Source organism: Peromyscus maniculatus, chromosome 13, assembly GCF_049852395.1.
Source record: "Peromyscus maniculatus bairdii isolate BWxNUB_F1_BW_parent chromosome 13, HU_Pman_BW_mat_3.1, whole genome shotgun sequence".
NCBI classification, from domain to species: Eukaryota; Metazoa; Chordata; class Mammalia; order Rodentia; family Cricetidae; genus Peromyscus; species Peromyscus maniculatus.
In genome coordinates, this window is record NC_134864.1 from 35,564,718 (window position 1) to 35,582,784 (window position 18,067).

An 18,067-nucleotide genomic window follows, 5' to 3' on the forward strand; every position below is an offset into this window, starting at 1 on the left:
TTGGGGAACTAGAGATCAATTTCATCCTGTTTTTATCCTTTGAGAGTTTTTGTGATAACCATTGTCTTTAATAATCTGAGCTGTGTTATTTTCAGATCTGTCTCTGCATTGCTGGACACAGTGTCCTTCAGCATTAGCTATCTCCAGGTTCACATTAACCTTAGTGTAAGGTAGGGACTGGAGGGATGGCTCAGTAGTTCGGAGCGCTTCCTGCTCTCGTAGAGGACCTTAGTTCCATTCCTACTGCACATCTCTGGTGGACTCACAATGGCCTAATTCCAGCTCCAGGGGCTTCAGCGCCCTCTTCTGTCCTGTGCAAGCATCAGCACACACATGCCGTACTCTCATGCATACACATAAACAAAAATCAAACATGACCCTTTGAAAGTAGAAGCTAACGTGACTGAGATCACGTTCAAGGCTCTCTTGTTCCTTTAGCGCCCGCATCTCATTTCCCACAAGTTTATTCCAGCCTTGACTTCCTGTAGGATACAACTGCAATGTCAGCTCCCAACTGTGAAGTCGGTGAGGCCCCGTGTTACCTCAAAATCCAGAAGCTGGAGGTGGCAGTGCTACAGATGAATGATCTAAACCCTCCATGTCAGGTTTGCAAGTCTAGAGACCTGATGATTCCTCCAAGTTTTCTCCTGCCCGTGACTCTTGAGACACAGGGAATGTGCCAACCACTCCTGCTCCTCTGAACTCTCCCAGCATCTCATCTTGGCCTCTCTTAGGAAACTGATGCCTTATTTTTTTTTAACCTACACATCTTGAGTACTTGCACCCCAAAATACAACAGATTCCACAGTCTCATGCCTGCAAACCCAGGAAGTGAGTTTGCTAAGGCTGGTGTAACTGAGCGCTATAAATCACAGATAGGACACCTTCCAAATGTGGTGCCTGAGGATTAATTTTTTTTAAATACAGGAAACCTTCGGGCATTTACTCAAATCATAGCAGTGGGATTCATAAATGACACTATAACTAGGGCTGGTCTTTAGAGTGATTCTGGTCTTCCAGTTCTAATCTAAAGACAGATGGGGTGGGTTTAGAGAGGGAAGTCATGTTTGCCTGCAGAGCCACACTTTGCCCTGAATGGCATGCTGATGCTCTGAATAACCACACTTCACTTCGTCTTTTGGGAGACTATCACCACATCATCCACCTGATGCTTAAAGACAAACACATGGCTGGCACAAGCCTCGACCCATTCACCAGAGTGTTTGATTTCTTCAAGCAATGTCCAAAGAAGGCAGATATGTTGTCTTATACACTCGATTTCCTTGAAAACCCCTTTAGAGTTCTTCTGTCTGAAAATTACCAAGCCATTTTATAGCTTTTTAGAGAGAATATTTAAGCCTGAGGTAACCAGGCTTCCAGCCGTTGGATTAAAGGTGGTGTTCAGATGACATGTTGGGGTGGTAAGTTGGCTTGGAGGTTAAGAATATGTTAAGCCATTGGAGGATGGGAGTTCAGTTCCCAGCACTCCAGTCAGGCTCACAGCTGCTTGTAACCCTAGGTCCAAGGGATCTGATGCTCTCTTCTCATCTCCACAGACACTTGTACACATGTGACACACACACACACAAATAATAATAATAATAATAATAATAATAATAAATTAAATAAATTTAAAAGAAAATCAAATGAGTTTAAGGAAAAATAGCGTGTGGGGCACATTAATAATGTGGTATGTTCATATTTCAGCCCCAGGCTTCTTCTTGTGGCTAGAAGATCAGAGCCTAAGTCACACATAGACTCAAATCTGAGTGATCTAATTGAATCATTTTCTAGGCTTTAGTTAGAAACCGGGTAATAATTTTCTGCCATTCCTAGTCTTTGAATAGTGGGAATAGCAAAGTGACAGAACATGCTGTTCTTCATAAGTCTGGGACGTGACTGGTTATCTGAGCTCCTCGGGGATGGCTTATGGGACTATGGTCAGCTATTACAGGCCAAGGAGATCTTCATATAAGCAACCCACTTCTGTTCTGGGTGTTGTCTTGTCCCCCCACAGGCTAGTTTTCTCAGATAAAGGTGGAGAAGCAATAAGGAGAACCCCCAACCCAGGCCTTTAGAGCTATTATCTCAGGTCTAGGCCCCCATTCCTCTCTCTTACCAGTTCTCTTGCTGGATTCTTCAGCTGATGTTACGGTCTCACCTCCAGCCCTAACCCTCCTCTTACTGCTCCTGTGGAAGTTACTTCTGCTTCCAGGAACAGTGTGGGGGAGAAGGGAAATCATTATTACAAGCAACCTATAACAGAGGAGCTCTCAAGGATTGCCCTGCAAAGGAGAAATAGATGAGATCTCCATGAGCAAACTCGGGGTGAGGAGAGCAATGGAGGGTAGGAGATGGGGGATGAGAACATAAGGGAACGGGATGGTCGAGCTGAAACAGGGACAGAGCAAGGAAAGAGATACCATGATGGATGGACACATCATGGGAATAGGGAGAAATAGGGTGCTAGGGAAGTTCCCAAGAAGCCACATGGATGACCCTACCTTAGACCACTAGCAATAGTGAAGAGGGTGCCTGAACTGGCCTACTCCAGTAATCAGATCGGTGAATACCCTTCTGTCATCATAGAGCCAGAGTTCATCCAGTAACTGATGGAAGCAGATGCAGAGATCCATTGGGGCGCTAGGCCAAGCTCCCAGGGTTCCAATTGATGAGAGAGAAGACGTATTCTATGAGCAAGGGACATTGAGATCATGATGGGGAAATGAGACGGCCAGGCCAAACTAGTGGGAACGTATGAACTGTGGAACAATAGCTGTGGAACCCCTATGGGACAGGACTAGGCCCTCTGCATAAGGCGAGACATTTGTTTAGCTTGAGCTGTTGGCGGGGGGCTGGCAGTGGGATCAGGTGCATGAGCTGGCTTTTTGGAGCCCACTATCTATCCTATGGTGGAACACCTTGTTCAGCCTTGGTGCAGGAGGATGGGCTTGGACCTGCCTCAACTGAATGTACCAGGCTCTGCTGACTCCCCATGGGAAGCCTTGTTTTGGAGGAGGTGAGAATGGGGGGTGGGCTTGTGGGGGGAGACTTGGGGGCAGGAGGAGGGAGGAGAGGGGGAATCTGTGGTTGGTATGTAAATTTCCAATGTCTGACCACTATCTTGCAATCTCTAGAGCATGGTACAATTTTCCCACGATGAGATTCCAGTTCAGGTTTTTTAGAAGCATTAGAAACCAAACACAGATGTTTCTTACTCCGTAAAGTTACTATTGCTGAATTTTCCCCTAATAACTGGAAAGATGCCACATCTTAAAGAACTGTGAGGTTTGGGATGACCCAAGGGAAAATTCTGAGTTCCATTAAGAGCCACATGAGGCACACATTCACTGCTGCAGTGGAAACACAAAGTGTACACTCCATTTTTTCTGTTCTTGGGAATGCCATTATTATTTCCATTGCATTGCTTTCAAAGTAATTGAAAATGGCCAATTTCATGTTCCTTTGTAGTAAACATATTGAGTGGAAAATCTCAAGTGGGGCCATTTCTCCGGCTTGATAACATGATTTGTATTGCAAGTTGTTTACAGTAAATGAACTTGGGCCATTAAACCAGGAGACCACATAATCTATGTATTTGTCATATGTAATGGAGTTCCCAACTTTTCTCACAAAAAGAGCTTGCGGTCATTTTCCATGAGATAAATTCCTTCTAAATAGTTTTAGAAACAAGAGAAAGCACAATCTGAGCCAATGAAAGTACTATAACTTATCCTTAAATTAGTCTTTATTCTTCCTAGTTAGGGAGAAACAACTCAATGTCCAAGTCAGAAAAGCTCCCAAGAGTTGGCCTTGTCAAAGGGTTAACAACACATGAGTGCCACAGTAATTTGCTGTTAATAACTGCTAATGCTGTTGAAGAATTGCCTCTAAAAGTGTAGATGGTTTGATTCAATTCACTCATTACCTTTCAAAGTGGGAAAGGAAGGCATGCATATACAGCTAGGTTGCTGTTATCATCCTTGGATTTCAAAGGTAAAAACCTATCTAACATGTATGTCAGGGAGGTGCGAAGATTAGAAAGTGCTACTTCAAGCACTGGAGACTCTGTCTATGGCTAGTAACTGCATATTGGTGTTTTGTGTCAATCTGAGAAGAATATTGTGAGTTTCTAAATTGGAGGAATAGTGCACAGGTTAGGTAAAGGGGAATATATTGGTTATCTTCCTTCTCTAGGCTCTGAGAAAGATGAAGATTCATGCTCAGCTCGCTTTCTTCTTTTTATTCAGTCTGAGATCCCAACCCATGTAGTGATGCTCACTTTTAGGATGGGTACCGTACTTTCAGTGAACCTAATCTAGAGTTTCCTTTACAGACACACCTAGAGATTTATCTACATGGTCGGGTAGCCAATATTAACCACCACAGGGGTAATGTAATTGGTGACGAGTAACAGACAATTACTTATGACATCCCAGCCTTCTTGAACAAAACACTTTTTGAAGAATTTTTTTGCTTATTAGTCAAGCATCACAAATAGCCATGTTTCATTTCATTTTGTCTATAAGGAATTAGAGCACAGACAGATGGAATATTCTATTCCATTGTGTGTTTGAGGAAGCTTCCTGATGCTCTGAGTGACCTTGGTTTTTCATAAGAATATTCTAGGCTTTTGCCTGAGATGCTTAACTAAATCAAACCAACCTTGACCTGGGAGAATCTTTCACGTGTCCTTTAAACTGAGTCCCAAACTAACTGGCCCTGTGTGTAGTGCATTGATGTGCATTCTTGTGACTATACCTAGAGAATAACTGGACTGGATGGAAGAGTCAAATGGTAACCAAGTCCAGGATCTGGCTGGTAACAAAAGGCATACCTTTTATGCCACAATGCTGTCTGGACTTCATGACTGAGCTACCATTAGCCCAGAAGAGAATAGAAGACAAGGCAATATGGTCCCCTCAACCTCAGTGATTCACAGTTTCAAATGAAAACTCTGTCCAAAGCAACAGAAAGCAGATGGTGTTCCTGTGTGAGAGAAGCAGCTCAGAGTCCCACACAGCTGTATTCCCTCTCCAGTTCCACAAGTGGCATCTGATTATGTATGTGATTCATTTCTAAAATAACACATCCTTAACATCACGGTGTGGCACCGAGCTTTTGGAGATGATAAAGCTATTCTTTGTCCCGAAAATAATGCTGCCTTCTACCTACTCAGGAAATTAAGTCAGCAAAGAAAAGAACACGGTGTTCTTAATCAGCACCATGATTTTCTTTGATAACTGGGGAAAGCAACACAAATAATAAAAGTTCATAACAATAATTGATATCAGGATTCAGTAGCTTGGAGGTTATGTCAATATTGGATTGGCTTACAAATCAAGGTAATGCTTGAAAGGACAGCCTCTGGTCTCTGACAGAACTGACTTTAAGTTTACAATTACCTTGTGACACCAGTAAATTATTATCTTAGTTTTTTTCTTTTAAAAAATTGTATAATATTTATCTTAGCTGTTGTGCAATAATAAGATTATTAGTAGATGTCTCACTACAATAATAGGCACATGATATGCACTTAATTTACAGTTTAATTATTTAATTAAATTACATAATTAAATTAATTAAATAATTAAGCACCATGGTCTGAAAGATGTGGGTGTCCTATGGATTCCCATGATCATCACCTGCATGCATGGCTTTGATAATTTCCATGTTGCCTCCTTGGGCTACAAATTGATAGAAAATCTAAGCAATAAATTCAAATGTGACTTCTCTCTGTCGCTATTTCCTTATTGCAAATGACATCTAATCTATGAGAATTGTTTCGTCAAAACACATTATCTCCAAAACGCACCATGTCCGATCCTTTAAGAATCTGATGCTCCATTGTCAGAGAGATGGTTAATCTGTTGGGCCTGGAAGTTTTGAAAGATGGAAAGGACAAACACTGAATATTTTCACTAATATGCATAAAAAATGATACATAGCAGAAGGATTGCTATTTGGGAAGATGAGAGGACCAGTGGGAAGGGACAAATCAGAGCACCTGAGATGGATATGATCAAAATTCTTTATGAACATGCATGAAAGTGTCATAGGGGCTAAACCCGAGTTTGACAAATGGGCCTCATAGGATGGAAGAAGGGAACTGACTCCTATGAGTTGTTCTCTATCTTCCTACATGTACTGTGTCACACACATGCACACACACACACATGCACACACACACACACATACACACACACACACACTTTTATACCTACAAAAGAAATAAAAATGTAATAATTTTTTAAATGAAAGGAAATGCCATAAAGGGACGATTATTTTGTTCAACATATGCTAACTGAAAAAAAGCTTCTAAGATATGAATATTACTAATTCTTTACATGTAGGCCTCTTTTAAAATGATGCTATTTGTATGCAGATATAAGGCAGGTATTATACAATACTATCCTGCACCAAGATTTTGTCCTCCAATTCTTCTACCATTTTGCTGGAGGTGGAGTTTTAAATGATTCCCAGGCTGTTATCAGAGGGAGCACGAACTCCCGATGTCATGTTCAAGCTTGGCTGACTCACTGCTCCATAAGTGGCAACTGTCAAGTCACAAGCTGGTGAAAGTGCGTGGGAAACACCAGCACAGAGTGTGCTCATCGGCATCTTGGTTTATATCCCAGGCCGTACCACTTGTGGTTCCCGGGACTCCAGCTTTGCAGTTCCCCATCTTTGAACAGCATTCACTAGAGGCTCCTCCTGAAACACTTTTCTCCATCACAAATTAGCTATGCAGCTTGAGCTGAGCTTTGCTGGTAAAATTAAGGCTCTTGTCTGGAAGGAAGGCCAGGGGATTAGAATACATATTCTCTGAGGTGGGAGGGATATACATCCAGAGTATTTTTATGACTTATGCTGAATGTCAGTTCATAGGGATCCCCATCTTGCAAGACCTTGTTGTTTAACAGAATTTTCACTGGGGGAAAGTATGTCTCTGGGCTGCCAGAGAAGGTCAGGTGGATGAGTCAGTTAATTTCTACTGCCCTTCCCTCTTGAGCAGCACAGGGCGGTCATTCTGAGAACTCACAGTCAGTTTACCCAGACTGTTGCCACCACAATCTATTAACAGTTTGACTCTGTTGGCTGTTGGGATTTCTGAGAAATCGCACATGAAATGACAGCTTTATACTATAAGGATTTTGGTATAAGCAAGAACTCTGTACTTCCTTGTCTGTACTGGCGAGGCTTAACCATATAAATGTGTATGATGCTTTTCTATGCAGATTTGTGTCAAGCTTTTATATGTGCTTGTGCTTAATTAAACATGTGGTTAACTAAGCCAGGCAATGGCAAATAGAATGGAAACGCTACCTAATTTTTTTCCCTCTCTTTTTAGAATGAGATTTATCGCATATGGAATGACCTTTCTTCCTTTCCACTCTCTTGGCTAATGTATTTTAAGTGTGTTTGGCTTTCCTGAGTTGAAAAAAATGATAACCGTGCACCATCTGGGTTAGCTCAACATGCCATGGGAGAGTAAAGAATCAAAGAAATCTTGACATAACCACTATCCAACATCCTTTTTCTAATAGGTATAGTCCCAAAGAATCTGGAACTTTGTTCAAAGAGTCAGAGCCCTTTAGTGTGAGAGCCAGGATCGGGAAACACATTCTTCCCTGATATAAAAAGGAGCAACAATCCTACTGAGGGGTAATGATCTTAAGTTCTGCCTAGATCATTTTCACCTATCTCACATCCAAATGGATTAAGGACTTCCCCACATAAGACCTGACATTCTAACTCTGGTAGAAGAGGAAGCAGGGAATATGCATGAACTTACTGGTACAGGAAAAGACTTTCTGAACAGGACCCCTCTAGCACAGGCATTGAGACTGACAACTAATAAATGGGATCTCATGAAACTAAAAAGTTTCTGCACAGGGATATATCACCTAGGCAAAGAGGCAGTCTACACAATGCGGGGAAATTGTTACTAGCCATTCTTCCGACAGAGGGTTAGTATCCAGAATGTGTAAGGAAATAAAAAAAAAAATCAAGAAAATAAATGGTCCAATTAAACATCTGGCTCAACTGGGGTACGTGGGAGAGCTGGCCCTATGGCCAAAGGGTGGGAGTGCTATTCCCAATCCCCACCAGCTGCAACACTTGGGAGAGCAGGCCCTGCACCTCACCAGGGTGGCACAACAGAGCCAACATGGCAAGCACAGATGTAGGTGAACCAGCTCCAAAATTGTGACCATAGGAAAGCTGTCTCCATTTTCCCATCTGGTGAACCAACCCTACTGCTGCCCAGGCCCAGACCCAGGGTTATGACTTGTCCCACCCCAAGATCCACCCCATCTACGATCTGCTGGAGCACTTGAAGGGACCTGGCCTGCAGACTCAGAGTTGTAGGATCTCCACAACAAAGGGCACCAGCAGGATGTCCAGGAAGAGTCCTACTGGGGCCCAGCATTGAACTTGTAGTAGAGACCAGGGTCCTTGGACCAGACCAATGACTCTTTGCAATGAATACTTGCAAGTAGAGATGTATGGACAAAGGGATATACACCATGTTTTGTTGGGTCGAACTGTAGCTCCCATGATTTTTATTCTCTTCTCCCTTTAAAATTTTTTCTCATTTTTATTTTCTTCATTTTTTTCTTTTGAATTTTGTTTATTCCAGGGTGGAGAGTGTTGCAGGGGCAGAGGGTAGATGCGAAGGACTGGGAATGAATTGGATCGAAATACATATTATGAAAAACACATACAATAAAATAAATTTCATTAAAAAATAAAAAAAGAAAGAAAAGGAAAAAATAGGGCTCAAAACTAAGGTTTTCAAAAGATGAAATAAAAATGGATGAGTTACCATGTGTACATGTACCAGAGCATCACATGAAAGTACATACACCCGTTTGTTTGTTGTGTCCATTAAAATGAGTAAATAAATGAAAATGAAAAAAAATAATAAAAATGGGTGAGAAAAAAAAACAATATCATGAAATTTGCAGGTAAATGGATGGAGCAAAAAAAAAATCATTCTGAATGACCAATATGATCAGTGCCATGCTCAGACATCATTAGAGAAGCTTCCTCCTGCAGCAGATGGAAACAGAGACCCATAGCCACACACTGTACAGGGAGTGGAACATTCAATCTCCAAAAGGATATCTCTATCAAATCCCTCCCCTCAGAGCTCAGGGAACCCCAGGGAAGAGGAGGTACAAAGAGTGTAAGAGCCAGAGGGGAGGACACCAAGAAAACAAGGCCCTCTAAATCAGCACTAACAAAGCTCAAATGAACTCACAGAGACTGAAGCAGCATGGGCAGGGCCTGCATGGGTCTGTACCAGGTCCTCTGTGTATCTATTATGATTTCCAGCTTAGTTATCTTATGGAATTTCTGAGTGTAAAAATGAGTGATTCTCTGATTCTTGTGCCTTCTCTTGGGCTCTTTTCCTTCAAACCAATAAAAGCTGGTTTGTCTTGTCCAACTCTGATGTGATAGTTTTTATTTTATCTTATTATATTTTATTTTGTTATGTTTTGAAGTTAGCTCTTAGAAACCTGTTCTTTTCTAATGAGAGTCAGAAAGGGAGTGGATCTGGATGGGAGCAGAGGTAGGGAGAAACTGGGAGGAGTAGAGAGAGGGAAACCATAATCAGGGTGTATTATGAGAAAAGAATCTATTTTCAATAAAGTGGGGGGCGGGAGAGGAACATTTCAAAAATATTCAACATCATTGATCACTGGGGAAATGCAATTCAAAACTTTCTTTTTTTTTGTTTTTGTTTTTGTTTTTTTTTTTCGAGACAGGGTTTCTCTGTGTAGCTTTGTGCCTTTCCTGGAACTCACTTGGTAGCCCAGGCTGGCCTCGAACTCACAGAGATCCGCCTGGCTCTGCCTCCCGAGTGCTGGGATTAAAGGCATGCGCCACCACCACCCGGCTCAAAACTTTCTTGAGAGTTCATCTCCCCTCAGTCAGAATGACTCAGGTAAAATAATAAATGACAAGGGAAACACCTGTTCACTGATGGTGAGCATTCAGACCAGTGCAGTCACTACGGAGATCATGCAGAGCTTCCCCAAAAAGCTAAAAATAGATGTGCGATATGATCCAGCTGTAGTACTCTTGTGTATATGCCCAGAGAACTTCAAATTCTCCTCTATCAATATCTGCTCATCAATGTTCATTGCTGCTCTGCTCCTAACAGCCAGGAAATGAAAAAATTCTAGTTATCCATCAACTGATGAACAGATACTAAAAATACAGCACATTTACACAATGGAGGAATATTATTCAGCTGTTAAAATGAAATTATGCAATTGGGAGGTAAATGGACGGAACTGGAAACAATTGTTCTGAATGAGGTAATAGCCCAGACCCAGGAAGACAAATGTTTTTTCTCATCTGTTGTGTTAACATTGAAACTCGAGTTATTCTAACATAATCATTTAGTCCTGAGACAACTCTATGAACATGACCCCCCCGTGGCTATATGAATGTCCAGCTTCTCCACTGTGAAAGATAGCTAGTCAAACAATCTCATGTTGTTTGAGAGTATTCAGTGAGAAGGTTCTTGAAAAAACTCAGTAAGTTTTAAAGTAATATTTCAATGTGGCTTGAAATATTACTCAAATATCAAAGCTCCTCCTTCACAGTAGCTTGAAATGCTTTCAGTAGGCCATCCTTTGAGTTAGAGCTTATTAAACAATTAACAGACACAATATACTTGGAAATGTACCACTCCTGAATGAGGGAGAGAGAGATGCTCTAACACTGGTAGTGTAGCTACGATAGAAGCAATACCACCGTTTTATTTTTATAGATAATGCCTTCCCCAGTCAATCCTGCTGATGTGTCTTGATTGAAATGTAGACTCCAGTCTGGACTCTGATGTACACCACAAAATTCAGAATATACTGGGGCATATTCTTTTACCTGAATGAAATAATAAAACTCAGATCATTTTGAGTTTTCAGTGGGAAAATACTCAATAAATAGTAGGACGTGGTGGGTGGGAGGAGAGATGGCTCACCTATTAAGAGCACTTTCTGCTCTTGTACAGGACCTGAGTTCAGTTCACAGCCCTCATGTGGGGCCTTACAATCTCCTGTAACTACAGTTGTGGGGGACCTGATACACTCTTTTCACCTCCACGAACTCATGTATACACACACACACACACACACACACACACACACACACACACACACAAAATAAATATTAAAAATGGATTTACTTTAGAAAGCAGGACGTGTCTTTTGATGGTTTGTTGCCAATCCAAACCTTACAGAGGATAATGGGAATTAGTTTGACAACCACATAAAATATGTCCGCGTCTGTGGTTAACAGTCATTCATTTTCTTCAATATGGAATTTATCGACTCTGATAGATGTCATTAATACATTTCCAAAGACAACATCAGTGGTTTTTACTCCTGTTCCTGATGTATCTTGATTATTAGCTACAGTAACAATGACACTATAAATGCTCTCCCAGGTGAGAGAGAGAAAGACAAACCAAAATCCTAAAGGAGAAGAAGTTCCTGGATTTCTTCATTCACTACACACCATTTCCATTCCTTCCTTCAGAATGCATTCACTGAAATACAAGTGCACTCCAGTATGGGACCACAACAGCTCAAGGCAGCAAACTAAATAATAATAATAATAATAATAATAATAATAATAATAATAATAATAATAAAGCAGTATGAGCCGGGCGGTGGTGGCACATGCCTCTAAATCCCAGGACTCGGGAGGCAGAGCCAGGCGGATCTCTGTGAGTTCAAGGCCGGCTTGGTCTACAGAACGAGATCCAGGACAGGCACCGAAGCTATACAGAGAAACTGTGTCTCAAAAAATCAAACCAAACTAAACCAACAACAACAAAAAACAAAAACAAAAACAAACAAACAAACAACAACAAAAAACCCCCAGTGTGATTATGGAGACTATTGAGAACCTTCAGCTGTTAATCAAATTAGGTCTGCAAGTGTATGTCTTTAGAATGTTGTCTCCAATTGACCTGCTTGAAGTTAGTAGCCCTTTTCCTCTGATTAGCAGATGCAACATGACAAATCAGTACCTTCAGGGATCGGGTTGGCGCTGAAGTGTTATACCTGTTAGTCAAACTGTGCCCCTCAGGGAATCACGGCATGAATAAAACACAAGAGGTGAGTCACGTTCTTGCGTGGTCCTCAACAAACTGACTTCAGCTTTGGGGCTTGGAAAGTCTTTCCTATTATCCAAAAATTAAAGGGGAAAATCTTTGATTCTGAATTGTGATATGATACTTGGAAGCCAAATAAACAGAACCTAAAAGAATGCATGGTATATGCTGGTCCTTTATATTCTGATTAGTTATAACTCCTTAAACTTCATCGTCTATTTGCTTTACATGTACAGATGCAATTTGTCTATAGCTCAGCCCAAGGATAGAAATTATATCTGGAAAGACATAATGATTTGGCTTTAAAATGAACTAAAACACCCAGGCTGCAAGCACTAAGGCATTGTTATGTAGAAAAATATTTAGGCCATGAGAGGACAATGGCAATCCAAAGAAGAAACCAGGACATTGGAAAACAGCCCTCAGATAATGATAGCTCATTATTAGGACATTAAAATCGTCTGGGTTTCAAATAATGGTCTCAAACAGAAACTAGGCCACTTGATCTGTACTGAAAGACCAGATCCTTCCACAGACAAATGTTTTGGAAAGTAAAACTTTGGCTAGTTTCTTGCTTTATAAGCAGAGTAAATGGATGGCAGAGTGGTACAAGTCATCTCAGCTTTGGAAAAGCTACATGGAGAAAATTTGATCTGAAGTTGTCAGGATTGAAATTACAGTAGACCTGAAGTTCAACAAACACACTGTGTGTCTGGACAGAACACTGGCTGTTCTTTCACAATTCCATTAATGCTTGGGCTCCTTTTTGAGAATTGCCTCCCCTATATTCTGAGTCTTTAGTGGAAAGTAAGTTTCTGTGTATGCATTTACAGATAGGTCTTCAGGGTTTGACATCTTCCTTGTACTTTGATGGACTGGGCACACAGCCTAACCTGGACTGACTGGGTGTTTTGTTTTGGGATTTTGAAACTTGAAAGCATAAAGACCAGGCAGGAGGAATATAGTTGGAGAGAATTCTTTCTGGAGAAATAGACCCACAGATTTTTGCTTGTTTGTTTTTCTGAGATAATCAGAGGCTTCTAGGTCTTAGCCTTCTGATGCTCTCCATTCTTTCAATCTTTGAATTCCTTAAAAAAAAATAATTTTCCTCATCCTTAAAAAATCCATTTCTGTTACTTGCCTTGCGTAATCACAACGGTTCCATTGTGGATGTTAAACACAGCCCACCTGCAGAGATAAGTCTTTGCAATAAATTTTAAGTTTCCCTACAGAGTAGGGGTCGTTGATGACACTTTAAGAATGAAAGCATTTGGAAGGCATGCACACTGTTAGTACTCTTCCACCTCAGATGCCTGACATGTAGTTTTCCTAAGAATGAATAGTTCTTGGAAAATGTAAAGATTTCTTGTAAACTAGTCCCTTTAGAGTTGGGAATAAAAGCCTACTTTTATACCCCCCCCCAAAAACCCACATAACTGTACATAAAATTATAGTTTAGTCTTACCTTTATTGTTAAAAAGGAGTGCTTTAAGTTTTTGCTGTCATCATTTTAATTGTATGTATTTATGGGGCACACTGTAACAATTTGGTACATGTATGTATGTAGTGTGTGCTTATCAAATCTGATAGTTAAAATTTCTGACTCCTTGAATCATTAGCTTTTTTACTGATACGTAATACTACAGATATTTCAATGCATGCATATGAGGAGTACGACACCAATAGGATTGATGTTTTCTACCTCTTCATTTCTTTATGACTGCAGCCTTGGAGCCTTTTTCTTCTAGTTTTTCGAGATACGGAATGCATTATTAAAGCAATATTTGTTAGTCACACTGTTCTATAGGACACTACGGCTTATTTCTTCTGCCTTTGGGTAGACACTACTTAACTCCATATTGATCCTTGCTCATATTTCTCCTTTAAAAATACATTTCCTGTTTATTATTTAATAATTTCTTATGTACATACAATGTATTTTGATTATCTCCACCCTACCCTTTTTTTCTCTTTTCCCCAATACCCCTCAGATCCTCTTCCAACCTTTTATACTCTTTTTGTTGTTGTTGTTTATAATCCATTGAGTTCAATTTGTGTTGTCCCCATGTTCTTGGACACAAGGCCGTCCATTGGAATACAGGCAACTTACTCTGTGTGTGTGTATGTGTGTGTGTGTGTGTGTGTGTGTGTGTGTGTGTATCACACCCATGAAGAAAAATTATCCTCCCTCTCCCAGCGGTGTGTGACCTCATGATCCTCTCTCTCATCCATGCTGGAATGTTCATTAGTTTGCTATCGTGAGGACAACTCTAGCTGTTGTGAGTTCGTGAGTACACCAATCGTGCAACATCCGGAAGACACTGTTTCACAGTAGTACTTCCCAACCTCTGACTTACGTTCTTTCTGCCTCCTCTCCTGTCATGTTCCCTGAGCCTGTTGGGGTGTATGTTACATGTGTCATATTGAGAGGTGAACATGTCACAGTCACTTATTCCCTGCACTTCAACCAGTTTTGAGTCTCTGTATTAACCACTGTCCTCAAAAAAGCCTCTCTGATGAGGTTCAAGAGCTGTACTAATCTATGAACATAAAAGGTAAGTATTTGGGAGGAGTTTTGATACCGTGTCCATTTAGCAAAATAAAGTAATGCTTCACTAGGGTATTTGACCTTCCTGGCCACAGATTCTTGGTCAGGTTTACCATAACAGGCTTAAATTCCATCTTGTGGAGTGAACCTTAAACCTAACCAGGAAGTGGTTGGTTATACAGCAACCATCTTTGCCATTATCTTTTGATACAGATACCTACACAAAAATAGGGCAGAATAAATTAGGGGATATTAAAATATTGTGCGAGACTAGAAGTCATGCATTAGTTATGCATGTTTCCTGAAGCTGTATTCCCTTTGTGACACATTCCAAGCACTGATGTTGGCTAAACTACCTTTATGAGGAAGCCTGCTAGGCTGCTAGGTAGCTGTGCTTCATAAATCCTTTTCTCTTGATGGTGAACTGAAATGTATCTTCCTTTAAATTGTACACATTCTAACAATGATGATGTTATGGTCCACGTACATCTCATTCACCACTTTGCAAATACCTTTTGTGTATACCTTCATTGGCTGGTGGTCAAGTGAATGTAAATTCATTGAGAAATCAAAACAGCCCTGGAGCCTCCTATTAGTACAGATTCTAGCCATTGTGTATAAAAGAAACGCTATTAGATGTCAGTCACGGGAACCTGTGTTAGCTGTCCATCTTTTACTCGCCTCAGAAAAAGCACATGGATCTGAGAGGGTAGCCCTACTGCTTGTTCATCTTGATCCTTGCTCTCAGTTGTCCAGCGCTTTCAGCTTCTCTGTGAGCACCCTTTGATACACAAGACCATGCCTGGATCTTTTTACAAAGCCTTTCCTTAGGATCTACAGACCTGCTCCACAGACCGTGCTAACAGTGACCCCTCTGTGTGGTTTTCTTATCCCCTCTTGTTTCCTGCAGACTCTGGTGGACTCATCATAGTTATGACTATCATCTCCTAGTAATGGGACATCTCAGATCTGCCCCCTCTCCCTCCTGATGCTGTACTCTTTGAAGTCTCCTAAAGATATATGGGAAATGGTAAACAATTTATTTCCCAGTTGAACAGCAACTATCTTTTATCTAAGTCAGTCATTAAAATTTATCTCCTTATACTCAATATTGATGGTAATAATTAAGAAAAGAGAGAAGTTGGATACAAAAAGCAAGTGTATTCTGGATCAGAGAATAAAGTCTTTTTCTGTGATTGCCTTGGTTGAGAGAAAGCCAATCAAATTGGAGCAGATGTTGCACATCTCTGTCTTAAGGAGGAGGGTGCTTTGCTTCTTGCTTGACACAGGTGATTAATTTTCAAGCATATTATTCCTTTATAATATGTATACACATAAAATATTAGCATTTGAAATAAATAAGTAAAAAGTGAGTCATTGGAGCCCGCCTTTAATTACAACAGACCAAGTATACTGCTTAGTTTCAGAACCTTTGGGTTGACTGGGTAAATGTTTCCTAAGCATGTGGATTAATATACAGACTTGTTTCCTTAGAACACAAAACTCCTAGCATCATTTCAAACAAATAAGAATTGGTTACAAATAAGTGCCCAGGGTCTAGAAGTGAAGCAGACTTCATGTCCCTCCCCCATAATTATTTTAAAACTAAACCAAGGTTGGTGAGTTCCAGAAGAGATGAAGGCGGCGGCGGTGGTGTGTGTGTGTGTGTGTGTGTGTGTGTGTGTGTGTATGTGATGAAGGAACTCATTCCACGGTGTCATGCAGATGGTGGCTAACTTGGCTTGTGTTTGGGAGGAATGAAGAATGGGGACTCATATGCTGTCTGTTTGGTTGTAAACTTCAAACAGTGCAAAGAGTACAGATTTACTCCGCACTATATTTTTCCCCAAAATATAAATATGTAATCATTATGCTTTCTTTGTCTTTATACAGTGACTATTATATTATCAGGAGTGCATTAGTTAGAATTTATGAAACGAATCCCCCCTCCTCTGTGTGTGTGTGTGTGTGTGTGTGTGTGTGTGTGTTAGTTGCTCAGTCCCACAAGGCTGGGTGTCTCAGCTAGTCTTCTGTATATGCTGTAATCCGAAGAAATAGGCTTCAATGCCAGTAAAGGAATGGATGTGCTGACGAGGTGAGGGCAAGCAGGCAAACTAATGAACCCTTCCTTCTTCCACTGCCCTTATATAGGCTACCAGCAGAAGGTGTGGCCCAGATTAAAGGTGTGTCTTCCTGCCTCAAGATTCAGATCACACACCCTCCATTTCTGGATTGTAGTTCATTCCAGATATAGTCAAGTTGACAACCAAGAATGGCCATCATAAGGAGTCAATGAAATCTTCAGCTGACAAATTTTATTCATTGAATGAAATTTTCTGCTGAAAAATCCAACACAGCAGTGTCACTACATCATCTCTTTTGATGTAAGAATGGCTTTGTTTTGCAGAACGTTCCTTTACAATGCTTTTTGACCAAAGTAACAATTCAAGATACTACTCTAGAGTTTTAATAACTTCCTTCCCAGAGAAAATGGTAACACAGCCGACATTACAAGTTTCTCTATGACCTCCAAGTAGTTGAAAGGGAATGATTGCCTTCAGATTTTATTTTTGCATGCTACTATTTCCTTTCCTGGCTTTATTGTCATACAGTAGTTGGGACATTTCTTTCATGGAAAATAAGATAATGATATAAACTCTGAAATGAACACTGGATTTACTGTGAGAAGAAGCTGAATCCTACCTCTGGCACTTACTGTAGAAGCTTGAAAACTGTACTTTGATGCTCTGTATTTACATTTCTTCATCTCAGAGATGGAGAGTGCAGCTCCTGCCTGACAGATAAGACTGTTGCTAGAACAAACATTAGTGTAATGTTGAAGGTGAGAAGTGTGGAAAGAAAAAAGCACAATCATGTATTTTGTGGCTTTGTTATTATGATCTGGTTATCTTCTAAGGGTTTGCTTCTCAATTAGCTGTTTGGAAGACTTTGCTTCATCAAAAATGTACTGTTCAGCAGAGAGTCTCAAATTATTCAAGTGACAGAGTACTTGGAAAGCATTACGCTCATGGCAGAAGGCCATGAAATACTGGTACTTTAGTTTATTATAGGAAATTGTGGTGTTTAATGGGGATATGTATTGAGGGAGGAATGTAATATCCAATCACAAATAAGAGCACATATATTTATGAAAATAGTTTTCCATTTATATTGTGCCCTCTGTTCATCAGTTATTTTATTATCTTCTGGCTTGACTTGCAGGTGAAAAGCAATGGTGGGCAAGATTCAAAAATATTAATGGAGAAATAGATCAGGAAAATAGTTCAAATATGGTCATCAACCAGACCCAGAAAATTAATCCAGTCTCTAGAAGGGAGTCTTCACAATTATGACCCAGAAATCTCAAACTGCTAGCCTCAGAATGC

The 18,067-nt window shown here is 40.5% G+C and overlaps 1 long non-coding RNA gene across 1 annotated transcript; it reads right to left on the minus strand.

Annotated features, from left to right (window-relative positions):
- Nucleotides 1–10,757: 10,757 nt before the first annotated feature.
- On the minus strand, nucleotides 10,758–12,243 carry LOC143268359 (uncharacterized). Its single transcript, XR_013044214.1, has 2 exons — nucleotides 12,084–12,243; nucleotides 10,758–10,899 (listed from the first exon to the last, which is right to left on the minus strand). It is a non-coding gene; the product is annotated as an uncharacterized LOC143268359 (long non-coding RNA).
- Between the last annotated feature and the right edge of the window lie 5,824 nt (nucleotides 12,244–18,067).